At 43.4% G+C, this 16,668-nt stretch overlaps 1 protein-coding gene across 1 annotated transcript in view; it reads left to right on the forward strand.

Annotated features, from left to right (window-relative positions):
• Positions 1-16,668, forward strand: part of CFAP54 (cilia and flagella associated protein 54) — a 527,562-nt gene that overhangs the window by 466,460 nt on the left and 44,434 nt on the right. The window lies entirely within an intron of this gene.

The following is a 16,668-nucleotide window of genomic DNA, read 5'->3' on the forward strand; positions in this document are numbered from 1 at the left end:
AAATCTGGTGCAGCTGTGCATGGTAGCCAATCATCTTCTATTTTCTGCTTGTTCAATTAGAGTTGCGCTTGATTCTGCACTCTCCAGTTATAGTAAATAACCCCCTATATATATATTGCGTATAAATAACTTTGCCCAATGGCCCAAAATGATGATAGGCTGCAAGCACGATATGGCAAATTCACTGTTGTGTATGAATCCGTGCTGTGCTCACGACACCTAATGAACTCTTAAAACACTATAATAAACACAAAATGTATACAAAAATATCAAAACATATACATTTGCACAATAGATGTGTGATTATTTCAGAACAAAACAAAATATACTAGTTCCATGAACAAAACATGAAATAAATGGTGCACTGTAATGTCTAAATGGTGTAAAATCAAAACAATCTTGTGCAAAAAAAAGTCTAAGGTATCCATAACTCTGTGTAACAGTGCATTTCCAGGTGAATGACCCACACCATCCTGTCAAATACCTGATGGTAGAACTTGAGGTGTAGAGGAGGGCCTCACTTGTGGCTCTGGCTCAGGGGCCCTGGTAAGGTGACAGGGAGCATCGGATCACAGGGGGGCACAAGTGCCAGATAGGAGTCCATGGACGGATGTGCTTCAGGAAACGCAGGAGTAGCTGGAGGAAGGCACACTGGCAGAGGTGCAGGGTAGTCAGGCAGCCGGTGCTCAGGCAGATGTGCAGGATACTTGCAGGGTGGCCGGTAGTAAACAGGATCAAAGTAGGGAAGGTCAGGCGGTCCAGTACAGCAACAAGTGGGCAAGGTCAGACAGAATCGGCAGGTAGAAGAATAGTCGGTGTGCAGACAGAGGTTGATGCAGTCGGCGTTCTAGCAAGGTCAATTGACAGGTTGGATCAGCAAGGTAAAACAGATAGCAGGGTACACAGGAACACAGGATAAAGACCAAATGGCACTGTGGCTCATTCAAGTTTAAATAGCCCAAAGTGCCGCCACACACGCGACAGCGCATAAGCATGCACCGACCGGCCACGAACGAAGCCGGCCGTAGCCCCACGACACATCCTCTCAAGGGAAAGAACTCAGCCTAAAGTTTGACCCGCTTTACAAAAGTCACAACACACATCTTTATTATAACATGATTCAGCAAGGTGCTTAGTGGTGGACACAGAAATGGTAACCCATTTTACACATCTTTCTGATGTCAAATGGAAGTAAGTATGATGTGTCTTTCATCTGTTGCATTAAGTTTCCTTGGCTGACCACTGTGTCTACGGTCTTCAACATTACCCATTTATTTGTGGTTCTTCAAAAGAGCTTGAACAGCACATCTTGAAACCCCAGTCTGCTTTGAAATCTTTGCCTGGGAGAGACCTTGCTGATGCAGTATATACCTTGTTTCCTGTTGCTGTGCCTTGTGTTGCCATGTTGTATGACTTGTGATTTGAAACGATCTTCTACAAGCTCACCTTAGTAGCAGAGTTCTGCTGTTCCTCACTCAGTTTTAAACCTCCTACACAACTGTTTGTTAATGACTGTACTTCAATCTATATATGAAATTGATGATCATTAACACCTGCCTGGTATAACTGATTAATCATACACCTGATTCTAATCCTATAAAATCCCTGACTGTGTGCAAGTGTAAGAATTGATCCCAGTTTGAAGCTGAAGAATAATCACACCAAAATATTGATTTGATTTAGATTTCCTTTCTATTTTTCACTTTGCATTTTTGTAAATTGCTAAAAAAATATATTCTTTTTAAAGCATTGTTACTTTACATCATTTCTTCACACCCGCCTAATACTGCCAGTACTGCCTGTGTGTGTGTGTATATTTGTATATGTATGTATGTATATATATATATATATATATATATATATAGTGCTTAGCATAAATGAGTACACCCCTTTTGAAAAGTAAGATTTTAATCAATATCTCAATGAGCACAAAAGCAATTGACAAAACTGAGTTTTATAGAACATTTGTTTAGCTCACTACATGAAAGTAGGGTTAATAATATGACTTAGATTACAAAATCTTCAGTTTTACTCAAATTAGTTGATGCAAAAATGAATACACCCCACAACAAAAACTACTCCATCTAGTATTTTGTATGACCGCCATGATTTGTATAGACAGCACCAAGTTTTCTAGGCATGGAATGCACAAGTTGGTGACATATTGCAACATCTATCTTTTTCCATTCTTTAAGAATCAACTCTTTTAGAGCCTGGATGCTGGATGAAGAGTGATGCTCAACTTGTCTCTTCAGAATTCCATTAGGTGTTCGATTGGGTTCAGATCAGGAGACATACTTGGCCACTGAATCACTTTCACCTTGTTCTTCTTCTGAAATGCAACAGTGGCCTTAGATGTGTGTTTTGGATCATTGTCATGGTGGAAAAGTGTACAACGACTAAGGGTACGGAGTGATGGTAGCATTTTTTCTTTCAATTTAGAGCAGTACATCTGTGAATTCATGATACCATCAATGAAATGCAGCTCCCCGACACCAGCTGCACTCATGCAATGCCACAGAAGGACACTGCCACCACGGTTCACAACATGCATTTTTCTCTGTACTCCTCACCTTTGTGACACTATACAATTTTTAAGCCATCAGTTCCAAAAACATTTTATCTTGGTCTCATCAGTACAGAGTCTCAGTAGTCGTCTTCTTTTTCAGCATGGGCCCTGGCAAATTCTAGGTGGGCTTTTTTGTGCATGGGCTTTAGGAGAGGCTTCCCTCACGACACCCATGCATTCCATTCCTCTGCAGTGTATGCCGTATTGTGTCACAGGAAACAATCACCTCAGTTTGGCTTTCTACTTTAGCTAACTGCAGTGAACTTGCATGGTGATTTTCTTCAACCCTTCTCATCAGAAGATGCTCCTGTCATGGAGATCCTGTCATGGATGTCATGTCCTGGACATCTCAGTGATGGTTACAGTTCCATCTTTGTTAAATTTCTGTGTCACTTTTGCTACAGTTTTCTGCCTGATAAGTAAAGCTTTGCTGATGTTCTTGTAGCTTTTACCTTTCTTGTGGAAGGAAATTATTTTCTTTCTCAGGCCTTGTGACATTTCTCTTTCATGTGGTGCCATTGCTGACAGCATGAAATGGGAGGGGTCTTCTTTGTTAAGTAACGCCCATTTATAATCAGCTGTCTGCTGGACATCTGTTCAATGAATAATTAGACTCACCTGTAGTTGAATTCTTGTTAATTAGGATTTTTTGTCTAAAATTTTGCTTTGCTCCTAAGACTTTCATTGGGGTGTATTTATTTTTGCAACATGGTCTTGAATGAATTTGTTAGGAAAAATACTTTTTTGTGTGTGCAAATTAACAAATCTTGTTTGCAATCAATTTGTGGGAGAATTTTGTAGTATAGTGCTCCATAGAAAATGTTGATTTTGAAAGTAAAGGAAAGGTTTTCTGAGAAATCTGTTGGGGTGTACTCATTTATGCTGAGCACTGTATGTGTGTGTGTGTGTGTATACAGTGAGGAACAGAAGTATTTGAACACCCTGTGATTTTGCAAGTTCTCCCACTTAGAAATCATGGAGGGGTCTGAAATACACATTGTAGGTGCATTCCCACTCTGAGAGACAGAGTTAAAAAAAAAATTCAGGAAATCACATTGTAGGTTTTTTAAAGAATTTATTTGTCTTGCACTGCTGAACATAAGTATTTGAACACCTAAGAAACAGCAAGAATTCGGCTCTCAAAGACCTGTTTCTGTGCCTTTAAAAAGTCCACCTCTACTCCACTCATTAATCTAACTTAGTAGCACCTGTCTGAGCTCTTTAAAGACACCTGTTCATCCCACAGTCAGTCAGACGCCAACTACTACCATGGGTAAGACCAAAGAGCTGTCAAAAGACACCAGAGACAAAATTGTGGACTGCCACAAGGCTGGAAAGGGCTACGGGGCAATTGCCAAGCAGCTTGGTGAAAATAGATCAACTGTTGGATCAATTGTTAGAAAATGGAAGAGGCTAAAGATGACTATCAGTCTCCCTCGGACTGGGGCTCCATGCAAGATCTCACCTCTCACCTGATGATAAGAAAGGTGAGGAATCAGCCCAGAACTACAAGGGAGGAGCTGGTCAATGACATGAAGAGAGCTGGGACCACAGTTTCAAAGGTCACTGTTGGCAGAACACTACGCCGTCATGGTTTCAAATCATGCATTGCAAGGAAGGTTCCCCTGCTCAAGTCATCACATGTCCAGGCCTGTCTGAAGTTTGCCAATGACCATCTGGATGATCCAGAGGAGGCACGGGAGAAAGTCATGTGGTCAGATGAGACCAAAGTAGAACTTTTTGGTCTAAACTTCACTCGTCGTGTTTGGAAGAAAAAGAAGGATGAGTTGCATTCCAAGAACACCATCCCTACTGTGAAGCATGGGGGTGGTAACATCATGCTTTGGGGGTGCTTTTCTGCGAAGGGGACAGGACGACTGCACTGTATTAAGGAGAGGATGAATGGGGCCATTTATTGTGAGATTTTGAGCAACAACCTCCTTCCCTCAGTCAGAGCATTGAAGATGGGTCATGGCTGGGTCTTCCAACATGACAACGACCCGAAGCACACAGCCAGGATAACCAAGGAGTGGCTCCGTAAGAAGCATATCAAGGTTCTGGAGTGGCCTAGCCAGTCTCCAGACCTAAATCCAATAGAACATCTTTGGAGGAAGCTGAAACTCTGTGTTGCTCAGCGACAGCCCCGAAACCTGACATATCTAGAGGAGATCTGTGTGGAGGAGTGGGCCAAAATCCCTGTTGCAGTGTGTGCAAACCTGGTCAAGAACTACAGGAAACGTTTGACCTCTGTAATTGCAAACAAAGGCTTCTGTACCAAATATTAACACTGAGAGCCAGAATTCTTGCTGTTTCTCAGGTGTTCAAATACTTATGTTCAGCAGTGCAAGACAAATAAATTCTTTAAAAATCATACAATGTGGTTTCCTGAATTTTTTTTTCAAATTCTGAGTGGGAATGCACCTAACAATGTGAATTTCAGACCCCTCCATGATTTCTAAGTGGGAGAACTTGCAAAATCGCAGGGTGTTCAAATACTTCTGTTCCTCACTTTATATATATATATATATATATATATATATATTCCCTAAAAGAATTTCAGTTTATTTGTTGACACGAAGATAAAAGGTAGTGATTGTTTTTACAATGATGTGATTAGTGCTTGACGTCTAATTAAGTTGCTGCAGTTGCGCGTCAGTATTGCCTTTCAAACTAACCAACTTGAATGCATAACCTAGCAGCAGAAAATATGGGCGCTGAGATGATGTACATTATGCAGCGTTAGTGTAAAATGTCAGTAGAGTTATTTTAATAAAAATAGATTCATACCTTTTCAAGTTTCCTGTTTTCCAACTCAGAATTGCAGAAAAAAATTACTGTGGGATAAACAGAATTAGTTAAAAAAAAGAAAAGAAAAGAAAAAGAAAACCTATAGCAACCATTTTTCTTAATGATTCAACTAAATGTCATTGCTCTCCTAATAAATCAGTGATTTTTTTTAATTATTACTGTGTTTACATAAATCTCTGAATTTATTTTCCTAGAGAAAATGTTGTTACCTTAGAAACTACCAAGTAATTAAGCTTTTTTCCACTTGCTGTGTGCTTGCGAAACATCATTTTGTGTTTAAAGCAATTAAATGACATGTGAATGCTAACTAAAATATACACACTGTCTTCTGCTCTGAGAGTTGCAATTTCCTAAATGCCAGCAATGACCTTACCATCTGTTTCCTTAAATGGGGGTGCCAGCTGAATCAGTGGGAAGCCTTAACATTTATAGTCTTGCAGATCTGACTTTCTTTATGCGGCACATAAAGCTCATCTTTATAACAGATGAAATCGACCCTCATCTGCTGTACGGCTTCATATTATCAAATAATATATGTTGCTAATGTAGAAATTACACATGGGGTTATAAGAAAAAAACCTGCAGCTTGGCTCGGTTTTAATGCAGGTTATCTAGCTTTTGTACCATCTTGGCAGTAGTAGCGTTTTCACATTGACCTCCTTAAATAGCTGGCTTAAATTGCAGGAATTATGTGATAGGAATAAACACGAGTTTGCATACTGTACAACTTGCTTGGCTGCTTACAGCTCAGATAATCAGCCCATTCTAGCATTATCACTGGACTGCTGTTCACAATTTACCCAACATGCTGTCAGTTGAAAAAAGGCATTATATGTATTGAATATATGTCACTCCTGCATGGTAAAAGGCTTGTTACCTTTTATGTCTACATTAACATGTTGTCACCATAGCTTTCCCTATCCACTTGTGAGCGCACGCAAACTCTCAGATAGATTACAGTGCTATAGAATAGCCATCATTACATCTATGCATATACAGCATAAAATATGTTCTGCAGTGCCCTACAGCTGTGACATGCTATAACACTCTAAGGGGGCTTCAATACAGTTTGCTAACCATTAGTAAATCCTGGGATAACACAAAAAGATGTGTAGTGCTAAGTGTGAACTGAAGATGGTGGTAGCTAAGGCATAGTTGATCTTTTTACTGAGTCTGAGGCCCACAAACCCAGCCTGTGGCCAGAAGAGATAAATGTAGGAGCATTGCATAGTAGCCCACCAGTCACTCACACACACAACCATACCTGTACCAATGCTCTCTCCATGTTCAGAAAACAAGGAATAGACAAACAACCACCCCAGACATTAAACTGGGGATTATGAGATAGGCAAGTCAGCAGTTCGAGATGCTGGAACATCCAGCCAAGGCTGCCATACTCTAGTAAATTTTTTCGGGCAAGCACAGCCCTTATATATAAGTTTATACATAGGTATTACCTGATTAATTAGGGGCCAAACATATGACAACTTAGGTAAATAGGGGTCTTTCCAATGTATCAGAATTGCCTTTTTGGTATAGAAAAAGATCAGACGAAACATAATATGATTACAAGTAAGTGGGACATATTCGTCAAGAACACCCAATAGGCTCACCACTGGAGACCCAGGAGCTTGCAAGCCTAGGCGATTTGTCAACAAATCAGACATTTCAGCCCAAAATGGAGATAGTTTAGGGCAGGACCAAAATATATATATGGTTTTAACAGAAACCTCCCCACATCTAGGACAGCAGGCTTGGTTCACCAACCCTATACGAGACAGCTTAGCTGGGATATAAATCAGATGATGAACAAATTTAAAATGTACAACCTTATTAGCAGTACTGATAACATCTTGGAAGATAGTTTAAGTGACTATCTCCCAATCATTTTCCGTGAGGTTGGGAAGGTAAACATGCCGTTTCTTATAGGCAGGAGGCAAAAGGATCTAGGCCAGTGGATTGTAATGCAGTAGAAAAAGTGGTCACCAATTTAGTGATGTCTGGATCAACCATAAGATGTTCCAAGGGAGAAGCAGTGAGATTCATACATTGCAGCCCAATTTAGGCCTGCACGACATAGCGTAGAAAAAGGTATTTAAAAAAAAACTTATTAGGTACACCAGCCCTTTCCTTGAGAACATGAAATGAGATAAAGATGCCATCCGCATATACTTGTGAAACATAATTAATTCCTTTATTAATCCACCACAGTGCACCTGCATGCTGGCATAGTTCCTTAAAGTTGGGATTTTGCCACAATGGTGCATGTGGACTAATAGATACCCTATCACCTGACAGAAGCTTTTCTGATGCAGACCAATTAAGAAAACATACATCCATAGGAGAGGAGTTGTGGTACCTAGATGGTATCTGACAATGGACTTCATCTTTGAGTCTCCCTGAAGTACTCCGGAAAGCTGACATAAGGTTGGTGGAGGGAGTGGGAGCATGCGGTTGAAACCAGTTGTAAACATAGGTCAGTTGGGAGGATAAAAAATACTTGTAAAAATTAGGGCAGGCCAAAGCTTCGGAGGAAATATCGGTGAGGCCCTAAGAACATAAAGAAGCTTGGGGAGAAAAATCATTTTTACTATATTAATGGGCCCAATAAGATTGAGAGGTAAAGAAGTCCACGCACATAAAGAAGTCCCATGTCAGTCAAAATAGGGAAGGTGTTAAGAGATTCATACTCAGTGATATTTGTAGTAACAGTTATTCCCAAGTATTTAAATTTGGAGGACACTTGCAATTTAGTAGATTGTACATAGTCACAAAAAACAGTTGGGCCTAGGGGAAAAGCAGTTGATGTGTCCCAGCCAGCTTGGAGACCCAGATTACTCTAAATTCCTCCACCATCTGCATAACCCCCTCAAGGAAGATTCATCTAAATAAATCAATGCGTCATCCGCACAGAGTGAAATGTTCTTCTCCAGCATGCCCCAACAGATACTACCAGCCACTGGTGTTCCTCTAATGGAGATGGCCAACATTTCAATAACCAATGCAAACAAAAGGGGATATAGGGGGAAACCCTGATGGGTACCACGCTAGAGGGAGAAAATAGGAGAGATGTCTTGATTAGTGCATTCCCTAGTGCAGGGAGTAGTATAAAGGAGTTGTACCCATTTAATAAACTGAAGGCCGAAGCCAAATCTTGACAGTGTTTCCCACAAAAACAACCATCCAACAGTGTCAAATGCCTTCTTGATAAGGGCCAACACCAGCCCACCACGCTTATGATGTGCAGCACCAAAAACATGTAGATAGAGCCTCCTGATATTGTCAAACATACTCTTGCCAGGCATAAAACCCAATTAGTTGGGATGTAAAAATGAAAGAATGACCTTATTTAAATATATTGACAGAAGTTTGGCCAAAATCTTAACTTTGCTGGTCAGCAGAGAAATTGGGCAATAGGAACTACACAGCAGTTTATTTGCCAGGTTTCGGCAACACTACAATAAGTGCCTCCATCATAGAGGGTGGAAGACCTCTTGCCTCTAACGTTCCATTGTACAGTTTCAACAAATGAGTGGCAAGAATATCTGTATAGGCCTGATACCATTCGGCAAAGAGGTCGTCCAGTCCCGGGGTTTTGTTAGTAGGGAGGGAATGGATTGAAGTAGTAATTTCGTCAACCGTCAGCAGGTTTATCCAAAAGCTGTCAGTTTGAGTCAGACAATTTAGGAATGGCGATTGTACTAAAAAAGGTTTCTAACAACTCCTGGGGAGGGGTGGAGGAGTCACTATACAAATCTTGATAATAAGATGCAAACGTTCTGTTAATTTCTAGAGCAGTGGTTCTCAACCTTTCTAATGCCGCGACCCCTTAATACAGTTCCTCATGTTGTGGTGACCCCCAACCATAAAATTATTTTCGTTGCTACTTCATAACTGTAATTTTGCAGTGGGAGGAGTAGTGCCATGTCATTGGTGTCAGTGGAAGGAGTAGTGCCCCAACACTTATGTCAGTGGGATGAATAGTGCCCCATCGTTGGTGTCAGTGGGGGGAATAGTGCCCCATCGTTGGTGTCAGTGGGGGGAATAGTGCCCCATCGTTGGTGTCAGTGGGGGGAATAGTGCCCCATCGTTGGTGTCAGTGGGGGGAATAGTGCCCCATCGTTGGTGTCAGTGGGGGGAATAGTGCCCCATCGTTGGTGTCAGTGGGGGGAATAGTGCCCCATCGTTGGTGTCAGTGGGGGGAATAGTGCCCCATCATTGGTGTCAGTGGGAGGAATAGTGCCCCATCATTGGTGTCAGTGGGAGGAATAGTGCCCCATCATTGGTGTCAGTGGGAGGAATAGTGCCCCATCATTGGTGTCAGTGGGGGGAATAGTGCCCCATCATTGGTGTCAGTGGGGGGAATAGTGCCCCATCATTGGTGTCAGTGGGGGGAATAGTGCCCCATCATTGGTGTCAGTGGGGGGAATAGTGCCCCATCATTGGTGTCAGTGGGAGGAATAGTGCCCCATCATTGGTGTCAGTGGGGGGAATAGTGCCCCATCATTGGTGTCAGTGGGGGGAATAGTGCCCCATCATTGGTGTCAGTGGGGGGAATAGAGCCCCATCATTGGTGTCAGTGGGGGGAATAGTGCCCCATCATTGGTGTCAGTGGGGGGAATAGTGCCCCATCATTGGTGTCAGTGGGGGGAATAGTGCCCCATCATTGGTGTCAGTGGGGGGAATAGTGCCCCATCATTGGTGTCAGTGGGGGGGAATAGTGCCCCATCATTGGTGTCAGTGGGGGGAATAGTGCCCCATCATTGGTGTCAGTGGGGGGAATAGTGCCCCATCATTGGTGTCAGTGGGGGGAATAGTGCCCCATCATTGGTGTCAGTGGGGGGAATAGTGCCCCATCTTTGGTGTCAGTGGGGGGAATAGTGCCCCATCATTGGTGTCAGTGGGAGGAATAGTGCCCCATCATTGATGTCAGTGTGGTGGAGGGGGAAATAGTGCCCCATCTTTGGGGTCAGGGGGGGGAATAGTGCCCCATCGTTGGTGTCGGTGGGGGGAGGAATAGTGCCCCATTCTTGGTGTCAGTGGGGGGAGGAATAGTGCCCCATCGTTGGTGTCTGTGGGGGGGAGGAATAGTGCCCCATCGTTGGTGTCAGTGGGGGGGAGGAATAGTGCCCCATCGTTGGTGTCAGTGGGGGGGAGGAATAGTGCCCCATCATTGGTGTCAGTGTGGGGGGGGGGGGAAATAGTGCCCCATCATTGGTGTCAGTGGGAGAAATAGTGCCCCATTGTTGGTATTAGTCACACAAATGATGGGGCACTATTCCTCCCACTGACACCAATGATACTTACCTTGCTGACCCCTGCTCCAGCCTGGGCTCGCTCTCTCACTTACCTGTCAGCTGTCTTCCTTCTCTGGCCGCTCTCCTCTTCACTTACTCCGGCAGTTCCCTCGATCTTCTTAGATCTACGCGCGCTGCCGCTCGGCTCCTCCTCTCCAAGCTCCACCTCCTCGCCGGTGATTGGCCGCCTGTGTGCCTCTCCTGAGCTACAGTTCCGGTGGCCAATCAGCGGCGAGGAGGCGGAGTTGTTGAGGGATCCCGGAGGTGTGGCCAGGTGACAGGGCAGCGTGTCATCCCGCCCACACATCGACTGAGTCAGAGGAGCGGTGTCTCGGTTCCTAAGACCATCGGAAATATGTGTTTTCCGATGGTCTTAGGCGACCCCTGGGAAATGGTCGTTCGACCCCCAAAGGGGTCGCGACCCCCAGGTTGAGAACCGCTGTTTTAGAGGGTCAGTAGTTACCCACCTGTTTGGCATTGCAATACTAGAAATAGTAGTGTTGGGGGAGTCCATTCAAGACAGATATACCAGCAATTTCCCATTCTTCCCACTATGCTCATGGAGGAAAGCAGACAAATACAGTTATTGTTTACGAGTCAATTCCACCGTATGTAGTTGAAGAGCCCTATAGGCCACAACCAGAGCAGCATGGGAGGATGGAGAAAGTTGTGCAGCATAAACAGAGTGAGCAGAGTACATATCTGCCTCTAGCAAGTACAGATGCGCCCGGACAGAGGCACAATGGGAATGAATCTGACTAATATAGGAACCAAGAGTCCCTGCCTTAAAGGCGTCCCAAGTGGTGGTTACAGGGGTTGAGTCTGAGTTATGTGTCCAATATTCAGTTAGATCCTGCTGCACCAGGTCGACTATCTCTTCAAAAGATACCAACAAGGGACTCAACCGCTGGGTCTTAAAGGCTGGTTTGTGTCCCAATGCTAAGTCTAGTTTAAGGCGAAAGTGATCAGAGATAATTTATGAGAGATAAGTCACAGATCGTACCCAGGGCAATATGTCAGAAGAGGCCAGCACATAGTCAGTACGAGATATGGCCCTATATGTTTTGGATTGGCAAGAGTAGGCCTGGATATCAGGAAGTTTTAAACACCATATATCTACATATTTGTAGGACACACACAAATTAGCTAACAATCTACTGTTGGATGAAACTGGTTTTAGTCTTTCCAGCGTAGGATCCAACACTGCATTGAAATCACCAAGTAGGAGCACAGAGCAGTATGGAAAAGTAGCTAAATGCACCAAAACCTCTGTAAGGACCACGGTTACTCCCACTGGGGGTTCATATATTGTCAATTTCAATGGGGTGGCATAGGTAGTGATGTGGAGAATCACATACTTGCCTTGCGGGTCAGAGAGGAAACGGACGCATGTGAAGGGAAGACCCTTTGCGTACCAGTATAGACACCCCACAAACAAAATTTGAGTATGTGGAATGGTCCGCTCATGCCACCAAATGTTTCTTCAAGGCCATTACCCAGCAGATGTGTCTCCTGGAGACCCATTACGTGCAGTTGATGGGCTTTAAGAAATTCAGAGTTTCGCCTGTTTAAATTTTTAATTTAGACCCGCATATTCCATGAGATAAAGGTAACTTAGCCATTGGAAACATTAGGAAAAATACAGCAGCAGGGCCAATATCTGATTGATACCCCATTTTGGAAGGAACTGCAGTCCATACTTTGCCAATACAGAGAGCACAGCACACACACCACATTCACACAGTGGACATACACACAAGCAGCCAAACACCAAACAAAATAAAACATGGAAAAAAATAAAAATAGACCCATGGTGTACAGAAGTAAAAATAGTTCCAAGCCCCTGCCCTACTCAGAAAATACCGAGCAGGCTTCATCAAAAAACTTAGTCCTAGGTCCAGAACATGACCATAGAAAAATAACAAAAGTTAAATCACAATGGATAAGTTAGTCAAATAAGCAGCGTCAACTAAAGCTGAGTAGGGAAAACCTCCCATCAGGACATCTGTAGGCAGGTATTCTTCTATGCCCAAGAGATTAGCAAATGAGAAACCTGTAGATAGGTTCCTTACCACACGGCACATGCTACACACAAAGCTGCAAGAGAAAAAAGAAAAAAGGGGGGGGACTCCCTTAGGTCAGAGAGGACAAGGCAGAAGATTGTAGGGTGCGATAAGCAGACTCCAGCCATTCAAGGACACTCTCTGAAATTGTGAAGAAATGTGCTTGGCCTGAGTGGGTCACCTTCAATCTACCAGTAAACAGCATTGTATAGAGTAGAACATGATCCCGCAGCTTCTGCTTGACATATTGACATATTGAACTTGAGCTTACAGCTTCCGAGCCTGCGTAGAGTAGCCCAGGAATAGCTAGGCCACCGCATTGTTGATATGAAGGCACTCCTGTCCTTAGCAGCACGGAGAGCCACATAGCTGTCACTATAATTCAAAAACTGGCTAACTATTGGGTGAGGAGGATTACCTGGTGGGAGAGGTTTGCCCGGGGCCCTATGTGCCCATTCAATAAAACACGAAGAGAAGCACTTCCTACCAAATTCCTCTATCAACCAGCTCTCCAAAAAGACCGCAGGATCTGAGCCCTCCACTTTCTTTGGCAGTCCCACCAGGCGTAAATTATTATGGTGGAGCCTGTTTTCCAAGTCATCTGCCTTGTCCTCCAGGGATTGAAGCTTAGAGGTACAATTTGTCAGTTTAGGGGTGAAAGGATGAATTGTGCCCTCCAGCTCGCTAATGTGCTTCTCCATGTCTGTGACCCTCTCTCTGACTTTGTGCATGTCTTGATGCAGGGTAGAGATGTCCAGCTTCAGCTCCTCCACCTTACCCTTAAGATCAGAATAATTTACCTTAATAATGGCTAGCACATCAGAAGGAGTAGGTTCCAATGTCCCAGAGGTGGAAGTAGTCTGCGAGAGGAGTTGTGGTGGTGCCCAGGTCATCGGAGAGGCAGGTGGGGAGCAATCTTCAGCTTCACCAAATCTAGAGTGGAGGCAGGAGATGGGCGCTGAGCTGTAGAGTGGAGCGCATGGTCATACTCATCCTAGCCAGAGGTTGTTTTTTATGCCATCCCATCCACTGAAACAACTACAGGGGAGGGAAGCATGTGTTAGGAGTCCTGGGATAACTACAGGGCTACAGTGTGCAGAATAGATAGTTCAGGATCGGCCAGGAAATGGAGGTTCTTCTGGAGTTACAGCTAGGAGCGTTCACTCATATCCCTCTTCCAGTCATGCCACCATACTTTTACTTTTTGAAGGAAAAAACAAATATATTCTTTATGCCTTCAGTCTTCTGACTGATCCCGTTGTTGGATGAAGCTGGGCATCATTTAACCTGGAAAAAGACCAACACTTTATCTGGGAGTGGTAAGTCTGCGGAGGAAAACGCTTGAAGAGGGTGGTGAGTATTGAAACCAGTGTTACGTTTTTATTTTTTCCATTAGCTGGGCCACTGATTTTCCTTTCTTTTTTTCCAAATATTGAATGGGCTTTATGGTATCTAACAGAAAAGTTGTACTGAGAGGAGTATGTAGACTGCCATTGTTGTCTTCCTCTTAAAATAGTAATTGCCAGGTTGTCATTCCAATTCAATGGCTTTATTACATTCTGAGTCAGTAACATAAAACAGGCATAAAGATGAAGAGTGTTGACTTCATATACAATAGAAAATATGCTGCTTCCAATAGAACGTTTTTGTTTTTTTGCATAACCATGTGTTACAGTCAAGCATAAGGTGGATGTTATACAAAGAGGCTTCTCAGTCCATCCTATAACAATACTGTTATATTTGATACACAAATGCTCCAGTTATCTTTGTATATATTTGGGAACCATGCCTGCTGCACAGCAATTGTCAAAATCAAGCAGAGGAAGCACACCACTGCAGTGAAAAAACTGGCTCACTTTCAACATCCCCAAAATTGTAGCCGCAACCATGCAGTTACTACACAATCCATGGTTATGTGGGTGCCACATTGCAAACATGCCTTTTTCAGAATGGGACTGTACCCTGCACTTCACATGGTTTCCTCTCCAACCTGCCTGGATTATGTATCCCCCTACAGCTACAGTGAAGGAAATAAGTATTTGATCCGCTGCTGATTTTGAATGTTTGCCCACTCACAAAGAAATGATAAGTTTATAAATCGAATGGTAGGTGTATTGTAACACTGAGAGACAGAATAGCAGCTAAAAATTCAAAAGAAATGCATGTCTAACAAATTATGCACTGTTTTGCATGTTCATGAGGGAAATAAGTATTTGATCCCCTATCATTCAGCAGGATTTATGGCTACCAGGTGTCTTTCATACAGGTAACAAGCTGAGATTACAAGCAGTCTCTTAAAGGGAGTGCTGCTAATCTCATTTTGTTACCTGTATAAAAGACACCTGTCCACAGGAGCAATCAAACAATCAGATTCCAAACTCTCCACCATGACAAAGACCAAAGAGCTTTCCAAGGATGTCAGGGACAAGATTGTAGACCTACACAAGGCTTGACTGGGCTACAAAACTATCACCAAGCAGCTTGATGAGAAGGTGACAAAAGTTGGTGCAATCATTCCCAGATGGAAGAAACATAAAACAACTGTCAGTCTCCCTAGGTCTGGTGCACCATGCAAGATCTCACTTCGTGGAGTGTCAATGATTATGAGAACAGTGAGGAATCATGCCAGAACTACACGTGAGGATCTTGTCAATGATCTCCAGGTAGCTGGGACCACAGTCACCAAGAAAACAATTGGTAACACACTACGCCAACAAGGATTGAAATCCTGCAATGCCCGCAAGGTCCCTCTGCTCAAGAAAGCACATGTCCAGGCCCATCTGAAGTTTGCCACTGAGCATCTGAATGATGCAGAGGAGGACTGGTTATAAGTGTTGTGGTCAGATGAGACCAAAATCGAGCTCTTTGGCATCAACTCAACTCGCCGTGTTTGGAGGAGGAGGAGGAATGCTGCCTATGACGCCAAGAACACCATCCCAACTGTCAAACATGGTGGTGGAAACATTCTGCTTTGGGGGTGTTTTTCTGCTAAGGGGATAGGGCAACTGCACCGCATCAAAGGGACGATGGATGGAGCAATGTACCGTCAAATCTTGGGTAAGAACCTTCTTCCCTTAGCCAGGGCATTGAAAATGGGTCGTGAATGGGTGTTCCACCATGACAATGAACCAAAACACATGGCCAAGGCAACAGACCTTAATCCGATTGAAAATCTGTGGAAAGAGCTGAAAGTTCAAGTTGCCAAACGTCAGCCACCAAACCTTAATGACTTGGAGAGGATCTGCCAAGAGGAATGGGCCAAAATCCCTCCTGAGATGTGTGCAAACCTGGTGGCAACTACAGGAAATGTCTGACCTATGTGATTGCCAACAAGGGATTTGCCACCAAGTACTAAGTCATGTTTTGTGAAGGGTATCAAATACGTATTTCCCTCATGAACATGCAAATCAGTGCATAATTTGTTAGACATGCATTTCATTTGAATTTTGTGTTGCTATTCTGTCTCTCAGTGTTACAATACACCTACCATTCCATTTTTAGACTGATCATTTCTTTGTGAGTAGGCAAATATTCAAAATCAGCAGGGGATCAAATACTTATTTCCTTCACTGTATGTACAGGACACTGAGAGCACACAACTGCAGCCAGATCAGTACCATTGAGGATACACTTTCCCCTTTGCTGTTGAAGCTCATGCCTCTAAGAGGGAACTGGTAGTTTATAAGCAAATAATGGATGATCTTTATAATTTATCCAGATGCAATAGTCTGCATTTTTTAGGATTTTTAGAGACTTTTGAGGGAAATAACCCAGAACTATTCCTGGAGTTCTGGTTAAAAGGAAACCTACAAAATCTGGAGATTTCTGCCTTCATCACTATTGAGCAAGCACATTGCACCCTGCCACAACCTTCCTCTCCAGGTTCTACACCCCCCCAGAAACACTGCAGAACTGTATTTCAACAACAACC

The sequence above is a fragment of the Staurois parvus genome, unplaced genomic scaffold (assembly GCF_062004578.1).
Source record: "Staurois parvus isolate SC_StPar_1 unplaced genomic scaffold, SC_StPar_1.0 ptg000025l, whole genome shotgun sequence".
Taxonomy (NCBI): Eukaryota; Metazoa; Chordata; class Amphibia; order Anura; family Ranidae; genus Staurois; species Staurois parvus.